The sequence below is a fragment of the Patella vulgata genome, chromosome 4 (genome assembly GCF_932274485.2).
Source record: "Patella vulgata chromosome 4, xgPatVulg1.2, whole genome shotgun sequence".
Lineage (NCBI taxonomy): Eukaryota > Metazoa > Mollusca > Gastropoda > Patellidae > Patella > Patella vulgata.
In genome coordinates this window covers 38,780,584-38,797,956 of record NC_065882.2, presented here as the reverse complement: position 1 = coordinate 38,797,956, position 17,373 = coordinate 38,780,584, and the positions used below count along the sequence as shown (strand labels likewise).

General features: G+C 35.4%; 1 long non-coding RNA gene across 3 annotated transcripts in view; it reads left to right on the top strand.

Moving 5' to 3' along the window:
- The window catches only part of LOC130012436 (uncharacterized), a 182,575-nt gene that overhangs the window by 102,163 nt on the left and 63,039 nt on the right, over positions 1–17,373 (top strand). For all 3 annotated transcript variants that reach the window (XR_008787856.1, XR_008787854.1, XR_008787855.1), the window contains exon 5: positions 11,534–11,593. This is a non-coding gene — a long non-coding RNA (uncharacterized LOC130012436). The remainder of the gene's footprint in view (positions 1–11,533; positions 11,594–17,373) is intronic.

Sequence of the window (17,373 nt, the reverse complement as noted above, 5' to 3'; positions counted from 1 at the left end):
TTAAATTGCTTGATCATTAACTATACCGTTAGGAATGGCATCTTTTGGTTAAGTACAAATAATATCTCTGAAACACGCGGATAAAGCAAGAACATGATACTAGCAGTAGTTTCAGTTTACTTTTACAAGGTTCTAAATAAATATTTTGGTGTAATTATCGAGATATTTGGAGATATTTGTTTTATGGTGGGGCACCAGAAGTTTACATTATTTGCGTACGAGGGGCGACCATTTTGTTCGGTAGTTTTGGTCCGATTATCAAACTCAACCAACATTACAGTGTAACGGTAATATATTGGAACATTTTTTTTTTAAATCGGATATTAATTGTGATCTCTAGAGGGACCACAAGCTAAAAACGCGATGTTTCATACAATCAGGGGCCATAATTCAGGAAGTTACAATCCAATTGTGACCTCTAGAGGGACCACAAGCTAAAAACGCGATTTTGCGTACAATCAGGGGCCATAATTCAGGAAGTTACAATCCAATATGCACGAATATCGAAAGAAACCAAGATCTTTGGGTTGTAAACATGCATTTCAAGTTTCATCAAAATCGGATCAAAATTGTGACATCTACAGGGACCACACACGCAAAACACGATTTTTCCTACAATAAAGGGCCATAATTCAGGAAGTTTCAATCCGATATGCGCAAATATATAAAGGAACCAAGATGAGTAAGGTGCTGCCTCGCTAATCAGCAGGTTCGCTACAGGTATTGACCGAAACAGTTCCTTGAGGTTTCCTCTTGTTAGGTTCCTCTTGTTGCTGGTGCAGGACTGAGGGCCCAGCATGGAACAATGTTCAGCTGTTCAAATCAGACAACCATTTTTGTACAATCAGGGGGCCATAATTCAATCTCACATCGACATTTATACCCACCCACCCACCCCACTAATAAATAAAAGAACACATGTAATCAATTATCATCATTTATTTATTTATACATTCATAAAATATAACAATAACAAGATACATTCATTCCTAATTTGTTTACAACATCACCTGTATATACTCGTTGATTTTTCCAGATTTCCATGTCTGTAAAGCATGTGCCGGTTAAAATTCTGCAAGTGGCGGTCCCTCCATAGAAGTCCTCATTAATTTGTCAAGAGTTTTCATGCTCTAGGAACATCGTAACTTGGTTTTTATTACGTTCTGGCGTGAGAAAGCCCGCTGCTAACAGGCAAAACACGACCAAACTCCATGAGGCGAATCATATTAGGATACTGGTCGGCCAATCCTAATGTTGTTAATCGGTTGAACAAGTCGCTATAACTATAAGCGTTGGGTAATTTTCATTGACCGTCGTCTTAAAGACAGTCCATTCTACCTCCGCTTCCATAAAAATTGATAATATTCTTAGTACTGTGGTTAATACGGAGGGTACTAGCCATCCAAATTTTGACTTAAAATTTAATATACTCTGATAGAAGTGACAGGACACAGGAACAAAGGCACAAACCAATTCACAAAATTAAAACTCAACTGTCCTTATGGTGTAACGGTGATATATTTGAACGCTTTTTAAAATCGGATAAAAATTGTGACCTGTATAGATTCCACAGGCTCAAAACACATTTTTCGTTCAAACAGGGGCCATAATCCGGGAAGTTACGGTCCGATAAGCACCAATATCACAAGGAATCAAGATCTTTGGGTTATAAACACATATGTTCAGTTTCATCAAAATGGGCTAATAATTGTGACCTGTAGTGTGTACAGTCAGGGGCCATAATCCATGAAGTTACAGTCTTTGGGATATATACTTATATTTCAAGTTATGACCTGTATAGAATGTCCACAAAGAAGGTGTAAAAATGTGGGTGTTTAAAAACGTATCATCGATCTAGTGCCGAACGTACTATTAAACGGACAAGTGACATATAACTGACGGATTTAAGTGGAATTCTTTATGTAGACAAACACGTGAAATCAACATTACGGTCATGTGACATTTCGGTAACTATGAGGTTTTAAAGTAATTTCATGTTATGTAATTTAATTTGTTCAGAGATTAAATTATCCCAAAATACATGTTCATTTTTCAGGTAAGTGTCTTTGCGATATTTTCAACTGCGTTAGTCATTGATAGCCAGTGGCAGTGCAGATGATGCACTTCTGACGGCTTCACTTTATGTTCCTCTAAAATCTCCTGCCATACTCTTAACTGCGACAAGTTTTGGGGGGGATCTTATGAGGTAGGTTGTTATACTGTTCAGTGTAGTTTCATAAAGATAGGTTGCCAGGCAACAATACATCTGCCCACAGCAGCTAAATCGTCCGGGGAGTCAACAAATGTTATTGCATATTTTTACTTTTTTCGGTAATGAAACATTTATAATACACTAAAATCTGATTAAGAGTAACAACTCATAAAGTAATTATCAGAAAACCATTAGAATTTGTTTGGTTTTTATACGCCCACATTGAAATGTGGTCGTATATTGTTGTCGCCCCCGTCCGTCCGTCGGTCCAGCGTCCACAATTACTTGTGGACACTCTATAGACTAAAGTTAATATCCAATTGACTTTAAATTTATACACAATGTTTAGGGTCATGTGACGAAGAAGCCTATTGATTTTCAGCGATTTTCGATAATTACTGTCGGTGTTATGGCCCTTGATCATTTCAAAAAATCTTGTGGACGCTCTAGAGGTCAAAGTTAATATTCAATTAACTTTAAATTTATACACAGTGTTTAAGGTCATGAGACAAAGAAGCCTATTGATTTTCAACGATTATTGATAATTACTGCCAGAGTTATGGCCCTTGATAACTTCAAAGAATCTTGTGGACACTCTAGAGGTCAAAGTTAATATCCGATTTATACACAGTGTATAAGGTCATGAGACAAAGAAGCCTATTGATTTTCAGTGATTTCTGATAATTTTTGCCAGAGTTATGGCCCTTGATCACTTTGAAAATTCTTGTGGATGCTCTAGAGGCTGAAGTTAATATCCGATTGACTTCAAATTTATATACAGTGTTGAAGACCATGAGACAAAGAAGCCTATTGATTTTCAACGATTATTGATAATTACTGCCAGAGTTATGGCCCTTGATAACTTCAAAGAATCTTGTGGACGCTCTAGAGGTCAAAGTTAATATCCGATTTATACACAGTGTATAAGGTCATGAGACAAAGAAGCCTATTGATTTTCAGCGATTTCCGATAATTTTTGCCAGAGTTATGGCCCTTGATCACTTTGAAAAATCTTGTGGACGCTCTAGAGGCTAAGGTTAATATCCGATTGACTTTAAATTTTTACACAGAGTTTAATGGTTTTCTGATAATTACTTAATGAGTTGTTACTCTTAATCAGATTTTACTGTATTATAAATGTTTCATTACCGAAAAAAGTAAAAATATGTGACAACTCTTGTTGACTGCCCGGACGATATAGCTGCTGTGGGCGTATGTTTCGTTGCCTGGCAACCTATCTTTATAAAGTTTTGCCCCATGCTAACGTTTAGTATACAAAACTTTTAATATCATGGATTTAGCTGTTCAAGTGTAGCTGTGTATCAATCCGAAGTCAATCAGATGATAACTTTAGGCTCTAGAGTGTCACAAGTTTTTTCAAAGTGATCAAGGGCCATAACTTTGGCAGTAGTTATTGGAAATCGTTGAAAATCAATAGGATTCTTCCTCTCATGACCGTAAACACTCTGTACAAATTTAAAGTCAATCGGATATTAACTTTGGCCTCTAGAGCGTCCACAAGATTTTTTGAAGTGATCAAGGGCCATAACTCTGGCATTAATTATCGTAAGAAAATCACTGAAAATCAATAGGCTTCTTCGTCTCATGACCTTAAACACTTTGTATAAATTTAAAGTCAATCGGTTATTAACTTTAGCCTCTAGAGCATCCACAAGATTTTTTGAAGTGATCAAGTTCAATAACTCTGGCAGTAATTATCGGAAGTCTGCCATTGTTTAATTAGATCAAAGCCTAAATGCACAAAAGTGAATGTAAGCATTTCTTACCAATGAAATTTTGATACTGTTACGGTACCTGAAAATGATAATAGACCTATCGTACACGCAAAACCTTATTTTAATTCGCGTGTTAAAAGAACATGCATACAGCTGTGACGGCTTCTTTGATGATTACCCAATCAACACCTACTAGCTGGCACTAAGGTGCTAATTAATTGATGAGATTAAAGTTACAATTTCATATTTTTAAGTTACATTTTTAAAATGTATTAAAATAAAGCCTTAAAATAGATGGTATCTATAAACAGTCCTACCTTGATAAAGAATAATCCTATTAATCCTATAATTCACTATTGCTAGTTGAGAAATTGGCAAAAATATCATTTTCATCTTCAAATTCAAACGTTTGAAAGATAGCTTCTCCATGGTGGAGAATAGAAAACAAGGAAGGTAATTGGGAGATAATTGTGTTATTATTTCCGGTGTAAATGAGTTTTAAGTGTGAGAATGACACCTATGATCATATAATAGTGAGTTGACAACCTATTGAGCAAAAGACATAGAAATAATTATGTTTTGACTTTTATAGAAAATATGAAATTGTAACTTGAACTTAATCTCACCAAAGTTATAATATACAAAATATAGACTACTAACACTGTAAAACTTGTATCGTTTAATAAGGGGTTTTTAGCGCTAAAAACTATGCATATAGTTTAATTTCAAAACATCGTTTGATATCGATAAAAATCGTTTGGAAATTACAAAAATCGTTTAATTAGTACTATAGTTTAATTTAATAGTACACCGTTTAATTTCTCCGAGAGGTGTTTAGAAATGGCCGAAGCGTTGACTTATCTAATGCGTTTATTTATTAGACGGTATCACGTCATTTGGGACTCACGTCATTTGGGACTCAACGTAAACGACATTTGGGACTCAGTTGACGACGTTTGGGACTCAGTTGACGACGTTTGGGACTTGATTGGCGTCAATTGGGACTCAACACAAACGACATTTGGGACTCAATATAAACGACAGTTGGGACTATTTATTTATGAGATATATAATAACAGCTGTCTTAGTTGTCTGTCATTTTATTTAGTTGATCGGCGATTGTTGAGACCGCGATTAACACTGCTAGTTCTCCTTTGTTTTGTTTTATCTGCGAGTATAAAACTTCTCCTTTGTTTTGTTTTATCTGCGAGTATAAAACTTGACAATAATATATTGTTGAAAATTTGTGTATATTTAGTAATACTTCGTTGTTTTTCTTTTATCAAATGAAATAGTAAACGAGCTTGATTGACCGACCACTGCTAATGTTTTTTCGTGAAACGGTATAACTGCAATCAACACACGGCCGCCATTCTCGATGATTGACAACTCACGTTTTTCCTCATCCACCAAAGAACCGTTAGGTTTCTTTAAACATACTGTAATAACATCAGGATAATCAGTTAATCAGCTTTAATTATCCCGCTTTGATCGTTGCCATTTCTTATATTTTCCACAAAAAAACTTTGCCTTGTACGCACTAATTTATCGATTGGTATTGCCATCTACGACAAGCATGTCAACGTGCAGCTCACGGATTATCGTTAACAATTTCTAGGGGCTTGTAAAAAAGATTGCATGTCGTTTAAATATTTATTTTGTTTTTTATGTTGGTCATTTTCAAATAAATTCATCAGCATATTATTCGTTTTAAATAAATATATAACTTTTATGAGAAACGATGATTATCAAAGAACCGTAAGTGCAACTAATGTTTTATCGTTTGGTTGAGCCTTTTACTAACCACGTGTTTCATGTTAATAAATATTTTCTTTTGTGTTTTGAATTGGCCTATTTCTAATAAATTATCCCGAGTCCCAAACGTCGTATACCAGAGTCTCAAACGACGTATACCAAAGTCCCAAACGTCGTATACCAAAGTCCCAAATGTCGTCATATTTTTTTGAGTCACAAATGACGCGAGTCCCAAATGACGTGAGTCACAAATGACACGTAATCTATTAGACAAGCAGTCCAATTTCCCGAGAGGCGTTTAAAAATCAACACCTGTTAATTTATCTACTATGTTTAACTATTAGATGAATCGTTTATTTTCCTGCGAGCCGTTTATCCGAGAGGTTCATTTTGATTGCGATTATTTGCATATGAAGTGCGAATAAAAATGGTGAATATAAAAAGAAAGGACACCCATAGATGCTCGCCTTACCGTGGTCGTAGTATTATTATCCATTCAAAATAGTAATTCCGCTATTGGCGAATACATAAAAAAAACGGTAAATCACGTCCAAGGTAATTATACATTTGGTGAATATAAAAAAAAAGCACACCCATAGATGCTCGCCTTACCGTGGTCGTAGTATTATTATTCATTATCCATTCAAAATAGTAATTCTGCTATTGACAAATACATCAAAAATCGGTAAATCACGTCCGAGGTAATTATACATTTGGAAAGCCGTAAATCACATCTCGTTCGTTCGTTCGTTCCTGGAGTTTTACGTCCAGTTCCACCTGAGGTGATATCATAGACAAGTCACACACATCCCACGACTACTACTACCTGTTGTTTTAACGTCCGCTTCCACAGAAGTGATATCGCAGACAAGCACACATCCCAGGTGATGTATCTTCTTTAAGTCACAAATGAATTAAGTTCCACCTGTAGAGACTTCTTACTGGTGCCAAAATGTCGCTATCTCTAAGTCTCTATAGACAAGCTGACGCCCATTTTCAAACAGGTCACAAGGGCTAACCATGTAACACCATCGCACGCCAGATGCCGCCCATCGCAAGAATATTTTCTTTCTCCTAGTAGCACAACCATTGTTTCTCATACCCTTTCAGTGCAATGAACATCAGATAATCATTTCGCTAACCCCACTACATTTCTACTACATTCCGTAATTTAACTGATTTATACTATATTCAATATAACGTTTTGATTAATTAAATGAGAGTAAACACTTTTACCTTGTAATTTTATACCAGTTTGCGATTTATGATTACAATCTTATACAAAGTATTTATATTTTATTGTAAATAATTTCCTCGGGAGATGAATTTATATAAGCCCTGGCTTGTTTTCAGATCCCACAATCATATAATGTATGTGTATTCAAAAACATGGTTTCATAAAGTATCCAGACAGGTGGCCACAGGTGGGAATTAATGAAACAATAGCATTCGACCAATCAAATAATTAATCTTTACTGTCACAGTGGACATTTATGACTTTGTATTGTACATGTATTTTCAAAATAACCATCGGATGACTGAAAAGTGAATCCCTCACAATGGGTTGTATATACACAGACCCTTTCTGTAATTAATGTGTATGGGGCGGGCGTTAAATAAAGCGATCTCAATCACTTAAATATATCCGATTCGTCGGTTCGCGAGAAGTGCAACAAAATTATCATGGCAGAACTTGTAATGTTTTTAGCCTCATGCAGGTGGGTCACAGAATTGCCCCGTGATATGAGATCAAAGAATACATTTGCACGTAGCCGATTATTCAAGATGTGTTGTATTCAATTGTTAAGACTACGTGGCGCCTTAAATAAACCAACATTACCAACTTTTAACAGGTTCCATTGATTTATCATTTATTTTATGACAGGTTAGACCACAATGTGTTACGATTCGCATTTTGGTATTCTAAGCTGATTCTTATACGGAATTCTAGGTGTAATGATATAAATTCGGATTTGTGTGGACAAGTTAACACAAGTATACATGTATGTGACCGTAAGCTTATTCTCTGTCTTTTTCATTTTAATTTTAATATTTTATCAAGAAAAACATGCATGTAACAACTTTTGGTCAGGTATCACAGCTTTATAACCATTTAATGATTTATGTCTGTATTAATTTTAAACTAATTTGAGAAAACCATTGGTTGTGAAAGAATTATCATACTTTTCTCAGGAACTGATTTTTTTATCATTGACTATAATGTTTTTATTACATCATATATACAAGAATTTCCATAATTGTTACCGGTATATAAAGTTTCAAACATCTCACTCAGTTAATCATTTTTTTTATTAATCCACTAGCAGGATACCCGGCTTCGCTCGGGGGTCATAACTCCGAAACCGGAAGTGATAGACTAACGCCACCTGGCCTATGTTACTCCCCGGTCCGAGTTACCCCTATACCCCAAATTTCAGGCTCGGGGCAGACCTAGTGTAGCCGCCAACCCCGAACAGACCGGCTTCGCTCGGGTCATAACTCCGAAACCGGAAGTGGTAGACTAACGCCACCTGGCCTATGTTACTCCCGGGCCGAGCTACCCCTATACCCCAAATTTCAGACTCGGGGCAGACCTAGTGTAGCCGCCAACCCCGAACAGACAGACAGATACCCGGCTTCGCTCGGGGGTCATAACTCCGGAAGTGGTAGACTAATGCCACCTGGCCTATGTTACTCCCCGGTCCGAGCTACCCCTATACCCGTAATTTCAGACTCGGCAGACCTAGTGTAGCCACCAACCCCGAACAGACCAGCTTCGCTCGGGGGTCATAACTCCGGAAGTGGAAGACTAACGCCACCTGGCCTATGTTACTCCCCGGTCCGAGCTACCCCTATACCCCAAATTTCAGACTCGGGCAGACCTAGTGTAGCCGCCAACCCCAAACAGACCGGCTTCGCTTGGGGGTCATAACTCCGAAACCGGACGTGGTAGACTAACGCCACCTGGCCTATGTTACTCCCCGGTCTGAGCTACCCCTATACCCCAAATTTCACACTCGGGGCAGACCTAGTGTAGCCGCCAACCCCGAACAGACAGTAAGACAAACGACAGTCACAAATATAGATAGCAATTAATTAAGTTGGAAAACGAGGAGGGGTACGGCAACACTCCCTTAAATAAGTAGAAAAGCTGGACAGACTGGTACATCTGCGTAGGATCTGGATCAAAAAATGATGCCGGCGGGGCGGAGTAGTAGAATAAATAAAATTAAAGAATCCCCGCCAAACAGAACCAGCAACAGACTTGTAGATTTAAAAGATCTTTATATCAATCCAACGTTTCGGGTGCAATACCCTTTGAAATTAAACTATATTCATAGTTTTTAGCGCTAAAAAACCCTTATTAAACGATACAAGTTTAACAGTGTAATGTATAGATTGTTCTTCAGTATAATACTATGATGTGAATATGCAGCATGTGTTGTGAATGTTTCGTTACAAAAAGAGTGCATTTACTACGATTTTCAGGCCACGAAATTTCAAATTTTGGCGTAACCAGAAAAATGGTTGCGGGTTTATGCTCTGTGTAACCATTTTCTTTGGTTACGCCAGATGACCATTGCGTAACCAATTGGTTACATAAAATGGTTGCGCTGTTTTCATGTTTATCCAGATTTAAATGGTGCTATTATTCATTTCCACTTGCAGTGAATGTATTTTTTAAAGAAATAACTTGACTATCTTTATTCTTTTATATTTAATATTATATTAGGTTAAGTGTTAATGACTTTAATCCCACGGTGTCCCCATTTAAACAATAAAACATTAGAAAAAAAAATGTTCCACTTAACTAAATCCCTACATTTTAATAATGAGGGGAATCGGTTCCAAAAATTACATACATACGGGTCATTGGTACTACAGCATGGCTATAGTGAAAACTGAAAGGAACACGTGTAGTAAATTCTTTGGAATTATAGCCGACATGTTAAATAGTCAAACTCATTTCTCATTTTGTGTTTGAAAATCCAAAGGTACGCTTTCAAAATTTATGGTATATAACTAATCATTTAAAGAATTAGGAGTGAGGGGCATTTGTAAATCAACTTGCTTGCAACTGGTCAATAGCCTATACCTAGTGTCAAAATACGTGATCTGTCAAAGTACCGTCAAAGTACCGGTAAGATGGAGAAATGAAATGCCAAGAATGAATGAATGGAGTTTGTGCTATAATACAAATAATTTAGACCCGTGTCACAAAGTCATCCTGTATAAAAATTGATCAAATGTGAATAAATCTGTTAATGAAATTTGGTAAGGTAACCGATATTTCAATTTGCGTAACCAGGAAATCGGTCGCATGTTTTTGAGCTAGCGCGACCGCACGTAACCGATTGGTATCAATCGCGTGAAATTTCATGGCCTGATTTTCGTCTTCAGCACCCTTGAAATCCTAAATAAAAAAATATTAAACAAAAAAATAGCAAATAAATGGCGGTAATCGTCGGATCAAATTTGTTCTACAATTTTCATCTTCAGCACCCCTGAAAACCCCTGGAAAGATATACTTAAAGATAAAACAGCAAATAAATGGCCTGGTTGCTATGGGATTTTATTTTGGAACATCAAATCTTTGACTTGCTTTTTCTCAAAACTTACTTTCGTGAGTTGCGTAGGTTCAAATGGACACAGCTCACTCAATTTTTGCATAATTCAAACAAACTATACATCAAATTGAAGGTAATGAGTTGGAGAATGTGCAAAAACAATAACTCAATCTTCAAAATTTCCTCATTGCGACTCATTATGCTATGACGGGTCACATTTTAATATCCAATTAGCTTTAAGTTTATACACAGTGTTTAAGGTCGTGAGACAAAGAAGCCCAGTGATTTTCGATGATTTCCGATAATAACTACCAGAGTTATAGCCCTTGATCAACTTGAAAAATCTTGTGGATGCTCAAGAGACCAAAGTTATCATCCGATTGACTTCAGAATGATACACAGAGTTTAAGGTCTTGAGATGAACAAGTATATTGATTTTCAATATATTTTGATGACTTGAGCAGCTAAATTTATGATCTTAAATATTTCGTATACTAAACGTTAGCACGGGGCAGAACTAAAAGCCAAACAAATTCTAATGATTTTCTGATAATTACTTAATGAGTTGTTACTCTTAATCAGATTTTAGTGTATTATAAATGTTTCATTACCGACAATAGAAAAATATGCGACAACTCTTGTTGACTGCTCGGACGACTTAGCTGCTGTGGGCATATGTCTTGTTGCCTGGCAACCCATCTTTGAATTTCAATTTTGTTTACTTTGGGTTAAACTTTGAAATTTGTTTGACTATCTGTTGACCCTCAGGTCTACCAACATTTAATATGATATAAAACACAAATTTATATGGAAAACCCAGTGTAAATTTGTGTTTTATATCATATGTTCAGTTACTAAATGCTGTATAAGGATAACATTTAATATCAAAAAGTTTGGTCTTGAAGTATAACTTCCGGTTTTATTAAGCGTTCAAAATAACAGATTTTTCCACTTAATAGGTATTGGATGGTACTATACTGAAATGTTATGGTGTAACTTGATTGTTGACGTGACAAGGCGTTATAGTTTATCTTTGGATGTTTTAATTTGTGATACATTGCTTAAAGTTTTGCAAGTTAGCCTGAATGTTTAAAAAATATCAACTCAATTTTTCTTGATCAACTTTTCATAAACTTGTAACATTGATATGATATAGAAATTTAATAATTAACTTGTTTCTAATTATGTCCATTTCCTCGTTTTTATGCGAGTTACACAATCAAGACTCAAAGTGACACAATTGGATTTATTTTCTCTTTCAGATTAGTTAATTATTTCTTATCCCAGTTAACCCAAATGGATACTGGAATTCATATGCCAGGGTAGGTTGTTTTATACATTTATGGATTGCACATACTGATAATTATTTTGTCTGTACTTCTAATGTATGCCCACACTAAAATTTGACTTAGTTTGATGAGGAGAATTATCTGCTTAAGCTATGTAGCGATAAGCGATTAGATTGGTCAAGACTTTGAAACAGACTAACTCTACTTTTAATTGAGGTAGAATGTTCAAACTTGGTGTAGATTTTCATTAGATGAATATCTTTACTGAATTTTATGGTTAACATTTTCCAGTATGGTTAAACAGAGATGAACAATTTGTTTCGTCTATGCTTTGGGGTAGTGATGGTCCGATATGGTTACCGGTACTATAGGTTTTACCGATATCAGATATTGACAGCGAAATATATCGTCCGATACAGATACAATTATCGATATAAAACTATACACTTTAAAATGTCTCGAATGCCATGATAATCGATGTAGTTACATGCCATTGTTAGTCGGGAAAACATCTGGTACTATTTTACCTTGGGAATCAAACAGGAACGTGATGTTTTTTATATGCCCGCATTTTCTCGCAAATAGTGTAAACGTATGTCATATCAAGGTTGTGGACCCTCTAGAGGTCACAATTTTTGTATGCTTTTGATAAAACTTACAATATGTATGTTTATTGAGTTCAAATTTTGACCCTTTAGAAGTCACAATTTTTATTTGATTTTGATGAAACTTGTAATGTGTGTCTATAAGTATAACCCAAAGATCTCGGTTCCTCTCGATATTCTCTCATATCGTATAGTAACTTGTACGAAAAATCACAATTTTTTTAGCTTATGAAAATCGAACCGAAACTTCTTGACAGAATGGCTGCTACTCATATGCAAATAGTGTAAAAGTATGTAATACCAAGGTTGTGGACCCTCTAAAAGTCACAGTTTTTATACGCCCACATGGAAATGTGGTCGTATATTGCCTTCACCCCATCCGTCCGTCCATCGTCCAAAATTTCTTGTGAACACTCTACAGACTACATTTATCATTGATTGTCTTGAAATTAATATATGTTGTTTGCATTAGTGACATGAAGAAGCCTATTTAATTTCTATAACTTCTGTTAATTTCTTCTGGAGTTATGGCCCTTGTTTCACTTTGTTACACCTTGTGAATGCTCCAATGACAAAAGTTTTCAACCGATCTGTATGAAATTTATATGCATCATTTAAATTAGTAAAACAAAGAAGCCTATTGAATTTCAGCAATTTCGGTTAATTACATCTAGAGTTATGGCCCTTGTTTCACTTTGTTGAATGTTGTGAACGCTCTAATGACAACTGTTATCATCCGATCTGTTTGGAATTGATATGCATCATTTAAATTAGTGAAACGAAGAAGCCTATTGAATTTCAGTAATTTCCCTTAATTACGCCGTGCATTATGGCCCTTGTTTCACTTTGTTGTACCTTGTGAATGCTCTAACGACAAAAGTTATTATCCGATCTGTGTGAAATTTATATGCGTCATTTAAATTAGTAAAACAAAGAATCCTATTGAATTTCAGCAATTTCTGTTAATTACATCTAGAATTATGGCCCTTGTTTCACTTTGTTGAATCTTGTGAACGCTCTAATGACAACAGTTATCATCCGATCTGTTTGAAATTGATATGCATCATTTAAACTAGTGAAAAGAAGAAGCCTATTGATTTTCAGCAATTTCTGTGTATTATGCCGGGAGTTATGGCCCTTGTTTCACTTTGTTGTACCTTGTGAATGCTCTAGCGACAAAAGTTATTATCCGATCTGTATGAAATTTATATATATGCATTATTTAAATTAGTAAAACAAAGAAACCTATTGAATTTCAGCAATTTCCGTTAATTACAGCTACAGTTATGACCCTTGTTTCACTTTGTTGAATCTTGTGAACACTTTAATGACAACAGTTATCATCCGATCTGTTCGAAATTGATATGCATCATTTAAATTAGTGCAACGAAGAAGCCTTTTGAATTTCAGCAATTTCCGTTAATTACGCCATGAGTTATGGCCCTTGTTTCACTTTGTTGTACCTTGTCAATGCTCTAACAACAAAAGTTATTATCCGATCTGTATGAAATTTATATGTGTCGTTTAAATTAGAAAAACGAACAAGCCTATTGAGTTTCAGCAAATTTCCGTTGATTATATTTAGAGTTTTATGGCCCTTGTTTAGCTTTGTTGAATCTTGTGAATGCTTGAACGACAAAAGTTATCACTTAATCTGTATGAAATTCATATGCTTCATTTAAATTAGTGAAATGAAGAAGCCTATTGAATGTCAGCAATTTCCATCAATTACTTCCAGAGTTACGGCCTTTGTTTTAGTTTTTAGAACCTTGTGAACCCTTAAACGACGAAAATTATAATGTCATCTGTATGAAATTGTCTATTAATTTCCCCTAATTACCTACAAAAGAATAAATATGCGACAACCCTTGTCGACTGCACGGACGATTTAGCTGCTGTGGGCGTATGTTTTGTTGTCTGGCAACCTATCTTTATCCAATCTTGATGAAACTTAAAATATATGTTTATTTTCAAACAATCTTGGTTCCTTTCGATATTCATGATTGTAGAAAAAATTGCGCTTTTGTTTAGCTTGTTCTCTGTCCTTCTCTTGCAAAATATGGGCATATCTTGCCTGGCAAGCCCTGGTTTTATGAAAAAAAAATTGGATCACACCTGCTCCGCAGTCAAAATATATACACCATCTATTGTGAACTAAAATTATTTGCTGTAAGCTTATGAATAATTTTAAAGTCGAGATTATCAGTTATTAAAATGTTGACGATATAACTCCCGAACTTGGCCGCCACATGTATATCTACAATAGATATCAGAATGGTTCATGCAATAATGAGACGATAGTGATAGATCAAAGTGATAGCTTCCCACCTGCAACAGCGGCAACCGTGATATTCTCCCGCCATTCCCGCCTTCCATCCTTCATCTGAATCACGCGTATACCACAGTATCGTAGTGAGTTAAAATAAAGAAGAAAAATGCCGCAAGTAGTAAGATTTCGAACTATTTCACATAAGCGACAGTGATCAACGGAAGACCATTGTTTATTTCGTAGTTTATAAATTTTAATAAAAAATCAAAAGCCAAAATAGGTATTATTGTTCGAGTTTGTGATCTCTGATTTCTTGTATAAGTCCACTGCATTATGACGTACGATAATTTGGTAATTTGTTATGGAGATCAAATCTCATATTCTAATGATTGTGATTACCACAAAAATAACAACAAATAGGTACACCTTTTCAAAATTGTCCATATTTAATTCACGTACCAGCTTGAAGTTCATTACTGTCTTTATTTAATAATTCAATGAAACTTTCGTTGATCTAAAATATTAGCATTTTTCTACTATTTCCGGTATCAGAAAATGCCATGTAGCCAAAATAAGCTGATATGGCACCAAGGCATTTCTGCATAACCCAATTTGTAGTTTTTTGTCTACACGTAACTTGCAAAAGTTTTTATTCATTTATTGATGATAGACAAACGGCACAATGATCATGTGACTATAATTGAAATTGAGTTAAAATAATATTCCATACAAATATGCCATATAGCCTTCAATAATAATGACAATATTTTTAGAATTAAGCTTATGTCAGCATGTGTATCAAATAAAAAATGCTACTTAAAACTGTACATTTATTGACCTAATTCCATGTCATTGAAATTCAGCATTGGAGATTCTGTCAGTAAAACATACATGTATTATTAATGACTGTTTCTCGGTGTATTCTATGTTCTATGAGGGGATTATATTCAGTGAAGATTTAAATTTACCTAAGAACTGGTCAGTTAATCCATCATTACGTATGATCCAGTTATTATTTTGATATCTGCCTAGATTGACTTCTTTAGCCTTGTGGCTTATTTTCACAACAGCAGCTTACTCAATCTGTTAAGAATAATCAGCAGCCTTGTTTTGTTTTTTTTTACCGGATTATCTAAATTACCATTAAATGTGCTAATTACTCGGATTATTGACTACATAGCCGATTCTATGGTATGGCTGCTGTTGTAACAAGTTGGTTGACTTCTTCATTAACAAGTAATAATTAAACATACATTATGCAAGAGCTAAATCTGTCTATTGCAGGTCTTTCTTTAGGCCTGAAATGTTATATAAATTGTTAATTAGACATTAATTAACTTATCCAGACCATAATCAACTCTAGATGGCATCGCTAGCCTGCGATCTTAAGTGGATTGTGAGTCGATTTACTGCATAACTTTCCTTCTCGATTTAACGATTACATGGATAATCGAGACTATGCTGTTTATCGTACTGACTTTAGTAATGATGAACGAGACTAGGCAGAAATTTCATTCGCTTAGTTCTGGGTTCATAGCGGATCAATTTGAATGAAATTTTCAGCAAATGGCTTTACGTTATCTAGTTTTTATACGCCCACATTGAAATGTGGTTGTATATTGTTGTCGCCCCCATCCATCTGTTCGTCGGTCCAGCGTCCACAATTGCTTGATCACTTTGAAAAATCTTGTGGACGCTCTAGAGGCTAAAGTTAATATCCAATTGACTTTAAATTTATACACAGTATTTAAGGTCACGGGACGAAGAAGCCTATTGATTTTCAGCGATTTCTGATAATTACTGCCAGAGTTATGGCCCTTGATCACTTCAAAAAATCTTGTTGACACTCTAGAGGTCAAAGTTAATATCCGATTGACTTTAAATTTATACATAGTGTTTAAGGTCATGAGACGAATAAGCCTATTGATTTTCAACGATTTTTGATAATTACTGCCTGAGTTATGGCCCTTGATCACTTCAAAAAATCTTGTGGACGCTCTAGAGGTCAAAGTTAATATCCGATTGACTGTAAATTTATACACAGTGTTTAAGGTCATGAGACCAAGAAGCCTATTGATTTTCAGCGATTTTCAATAAATACTGCCAGAGTTATGGCCCTTGATCACTTTGAAAAATCTTGTGGACGCTCTAGAGGCTAAAGTTAATATCCGATTGACTATAAATTTATACACAGTGTTTAAGGTCTTGAGACATAGAAGCCCATTGATTTTCAGCGATTTCTGATAATTACTGCCAGAGTTATGGCCCTTGACCACTTTGAAAAATCTTGTGGACGCTCTAGAGGCTCAAGTTAATATCCGATTGACTTTAAATTTATAAACAGTGTTTATGGTCATGAGACGAAGAGACCTATTGATTTTCAGCGATTTTAGATAATTACTGCCTGAGTTATGGCCCTTGATCACTTTGAAAAATCTTGTAGACGCTCCAGAGGCTAAAGTTAATATCCGATTGACTTTAAATTTATACACAGTGTTTAAGGTCATGAGACGAAGAAGCCTATTGATTTTCAGCGATTTCCTATAATTACTGCCATCGTTATGGCCCTTGATCAATTTGAAAAATCTTGGGGAGGCTCTAGAGGCTAATGTTAATATCCGATTGACTTTAAACTTATACACAGTGTTTAAGGTCTTGAGACGAACAAGTATATTGATTTTCAATGAATCTTTATGACTTGAACAGCTAAATCCATGATGTTAAAAGATTTGTATACTAAACGTTAGCATGGGGCAGAGCTTTATAAAAACCAAACAAATTCTAATGGTTTTCTGATTATTACTTAGTGAGTTGTTACTCTTAATCAGATTTTAATGTATTATAAATGTTTCATTACCGAAAATAGTAAAAATACGCGACAACTCTTGTTGACTGCCCGGACGATATAGCTGCTGTGGGCGTATGTTACGTTGCCTGGC